The sequence below is a fragment of the Canis lupus genome, chromosome 6 (genome assembly GCF_048164855.1).
Source record: "Canis lupus baileyi chromosome 6, mCanLup2.hap1, whole genome shotgun sequence".
Lineage (NCBI taxonomy): Eukaryota > Metazoa > Chordata > Mammalia > Carnivora > Canidae > Canis > Canis lupus.
In genome coordinates this window covers 3,251,484-3,255,872 of record NC_132843.1, presented here as the reverse complement: position 1 = coordinate 3,255,872, position 4,389 = coordinate 3,251,484, and positions in this window count along the sequence as shown.

Below are 4,389 nucleotides of genomic sequence, written 5' to 3'. Positions count from 1 at the left end.
GATGTCTCCTTGGTTGCAGCCCATAAACCTCTAGCCCAATGTCACCAAACAAAACCAATATTTTGATGTCACATCACCAAAACAATAAAAGATGACAGAAACTATTAGTGCATATAATAAGATATGGTCTCCAAATGCACAACTATAGATTGATAGTAATGAGAAAATATGATGAAAAAAAAAACACCAGGAAATGTTAAAAAAACAACCTCAGTGTTAATAATTCTGAGCCAAGGCATCAGAATAGATTTCTTTCTTTTTTTAAAAATATTTTATTTATTTGAGAGAGAGAGAGAGAGAAAGAGAGCATGAGCAGGGGGGAGGGGGAGAGGGATAGGGAGAAGCAGACTCCCCACTGAGCAGGGAGCCCATGGCACTCGATCCCAAGACCCTGGGATCATGACCAGAGCCTAAGGCAGATGCTTAACCGACCGAGCCACCCAGGCACCCGATAATATATTTTCTTTAAAAAATCTGCTTTATATCCACAGTTTTCCTTTAAAATGCCTGTGTGTTCCCACAGCCTAAACCTGGCATTAAAAAAATTTCTCTGAAATGACTTTTCTGTGAAATGATGCTTTAACATTATAATAAGAGTTACCAGTTTTCCCTTTTGGTCATTGTCTTTAAACACTAACCAAGTCTTCTTAAAGGATCTGCCACCCTAGAACTTCTATGGTTTCAAATTTCTTAAACATGAGGCAGGGAGGAAGGGCCCCCCACACTTTCTCCAACAAGGAAAGCTGAGCTGAAGTTCCCAGTTATGCTTCACCGGCAACCTCACTGAACAGAAGGCATGCTCTCTGTTGGCACATGTTTAGGCTTTTTTGGTATTACTTCCCATGCATTAGTTCACAGTTGGAATTTCCCTGATTGTAAAGGGTTTGAATCAGTCACAAAGCTGTAGCTTAAAATTCTTAATAAAATTTCCCAAATTTAATAGGAAAAAGTCAAACCCAGAATTACACCCACTGGCAAAATATTTTTGTTAGGAAGAATTTTTTATTGTAAAAGTAACACATGCTAGTTGCAAAGATTTCAAACAGAAAAGATGTGTAGAAACAAAAGGGATAAAGCCCCAATTCCATGTCATTCCCCAGGCTAACATTTTGGAATGATTCTTTCCAGCTGTGTATGTGAGCGAGCAAGAGCAATGTGATGCTCTTACTACACCCTGTATTACTTTTCTCTCTCTCTTTGATTTCTTTTCTTTTCTTTTTTTTAAAGATTTTATTTATTTCTTCATGACAGAGGCAGAGGGAGAAGCAGGCTCCCTGCAGGGAACCTGACGTGGGACTTGATCTCAGGACCTGGGATCACACCCTGGGCCGGAGGCAGACGCTCAACCCCTGAGCCACCCAGGCGTCCCACTTCATCTTCTCTTTTGAATTCACAATATGTCATGGACATCTTCCATGTCATTTTTAGCAGATCTTTTGAAGTATTATTTAATGGTGTAGATGCTACTTTTTCTGTAATTCATGCTCATGGTAAAAAGAAAAAAAATGTAAACAGTACAAAAGGCTGTTTTTCATCCCTACATTTCCAGGCTGCTAGTTCCCCCGCCCAGAAGCAACCATGCTATTCGGGTTTTTCTTCTTGGTGGATCCACCCGAAGACACTGTGCTACTGGTATGTAGGCATTCAGCGAAGATCCTCCTGGTGCCTCTGCAAGGTCCTTGGTACCTGTCTTCCCTTTAGTCAGACATATCCAATGCTTCAGAATCAGGAAGGATTGTCCCAAGAGGAATACAATAAGAGAGAGCCCATGTTTTATTCTGGGCTTAAAATCTAGGTTTCTGAAACCCACAGTGTTGTCATGAAAGTGAATTTTTTTTTGCTAATAATGGTTGGGCTTCTTTAAAAAAATAAAATTGAGTAATAACACAGATAGTGAGGCACTCAAAACTTAAGTTTACAGCTTGATTAAATTTTAAATTAACTTCTATGTAACTCCCTTCATAGTTAAGATGTGAAACATTCCCAGACATCCAGGAAAGAGTCAGGCTTTTGGAAAAGAAATAGAGATTTTGAGTACCAAAAAATTAAGAACAAGAAGAGATTAAAGCATAGAGTTTATACATTAAAATGTCTTCCAAAAGAGATGACATGTTCTAGGAGAAAAACATTTGTCTCTCAGAAGACGTCCTGCACCCTGCTTTCCATTAAAGCCAAGAATGGGGTGTTATGGACTGAATTGTGTCTTCCCACACAAATTCACATGCTGAAGCCTTAACCTCCAATGTGACTGTTTTTGGAGACAGGGCCTTTAAGGAGGTGATTAAGGTTAGATGAGTTCACGAGAATGGGGCTCTATTCCAAGGGCTGGTGCCTTTACAAGAAGAGAGAGACTCCAGAGCGTTTGTGCTCTCTATGCGCAGTCACCAAGGAAAGGCCATGTGAGGACACAGGATGCAGGCAGAAGTCTGTGAGCCAGGAAGAGAGCTCTAGCCAGAAAGTGAATTTGCAGGCACCTTGATCATTGGCTTCTAGCCTCCAGAATTGTGAAAAAACGTCTGCTGTTCTAGCCACTGTCTGCTGTTTTGTAAAACCATGGACAAAGAACAACAGACTCCCCAGAGAGATGCTGGGGGGTCTGAGAGCAGAAGAGGCCTGGGCCCTCTTTTCAAGGTACAGCCCAAGGGGACTGCCAGCCTCCCAGATGTCCTGGTACCACAGGACATGGCAGCAGAGCAGAAGTAACAGGCGATGGTCCGAGACAGCCATCTGAGCCCCCCACCCCATGCTCAAGCCTCCTGGGATGACGAGAGAGGGCTGCAGGGGCCTCTGGGCCGGGCTCCAGCCAACCCAGCCCAGGCTGCACAAACCAGAGGACCTGGACCACGATCCCACTCTTCCTCACCTTCTGTGCGATGATGCCCCTGCAGACAGAAGGAGGGGCACAACCTTCGTTTCACATCTTTACCTGCCTCGACTGACCACATTTACCTGGAAAAGATGGCCTTAATTTTCTGCTTATCAAGCAGATAGAATACTCAAGGCAAGAATTAAGCTCAATTATAGGAAAATATTAACAGTTTTCTATACCCAAGCTGTGGTCTGTGAAATTTGTACTAACCACAAAAACCACTTATGTGGATGTGGTTACCCATGCACGTGCTCGCATGCGTGCGTGCGTGTCCACCTGTGTCTATCCCCACCTACTGATCTTCAGTTTCCCTAGCTTACAAGTCATTTAGAGTTGGGCTCTGGGAAATCCAGGGCAGGGAGTTAGTAAACCCATAGCGGTTGGTTAGTAGACCATTAAAAGCTGAAGTACTTCTTCCCCTGCAGATTGGAGGACCATCAGGGCAAAGACTAACAGGAAAGTCACTAAGACAAACTGCACTGCACACCAGAGCACTGTTGCTTCCCTCCGGAATCCTATTAGTTTAATTGAACGCAGCATGACTCGCAGATTCATAACACCAGCGTTAGCAGTTTGGGGAAGAGCTTGCCCAGGTACCGATACAATTGCTTACAGTAAGTACCATTGCCAGGAAGGATTCGGAGGAAGTTCTTTCCATTCTCTCTAGAGAGTGGTCCATTTCAGCAATTTCGTTGATCTGGTTACGGAAATCCGTTGTGATATCTAATCCTAATATACGAATAGTAGCAATGTGGTGGCTTTGGGACATGGCCAATTTTGCTGGCTGAACTCTATTTCCCAGAATTCACCTCCTTGTACATGTCTAGTTGAGGTGGCCGTAAGAGACGGACGTATGGAAGGGGAGGCATGAAGCAGTAGGCCTGTACACATTGTCACCTACCCGTGGGCTCACCTGTGAGTGTGGAAAAGCAGTGGGCTGCATTGTTCCACCTTCCCTGAGCCAAGACCTGGGTCAGGTATGGATGTCAGCTTTGTGACGAATCGTGTTAGCTTCTCCCGGAGGACACCTGTACCATTAGAAGCTGTCAGAGCTGTCACAGCTTGGAGTCCACCGTCATGGGTCCAGCTCATGCTTGTGGGTCCCAAATTGTCCTTCCTTCCCCACGTTATATCCCTTTACAACCACTGCCCAACCTGTGGATTTCAGGTTCTAGCTTCAGGTGCTATGACAATAGCCTTAAAGAGGCTCCTTAACTGGTTCCCACAGTTACATGAGGCCAAATTCCTTAACATATAGTTTCACATATACCCATACCTCCAAGTGGTTCTGCTTCTCTGATTGATTCCTGACTGATGGCAGAATTTGGTGCTGGAAGTGGAGTGGTTCCAGAGGAATGGAATCTTAAGGCTGAATTCTCTTAATTGATTCTGGGCTTTCTGAAATTGGTTGTCTGGTCTGATTAAAGATATTAATGACTCTATTTCCAGTGGTAACAGGGACACTGACAGTCTGTCACATGCTCTGGCAAAACAGTTTACTCAAATTATCTTCTTTTTTT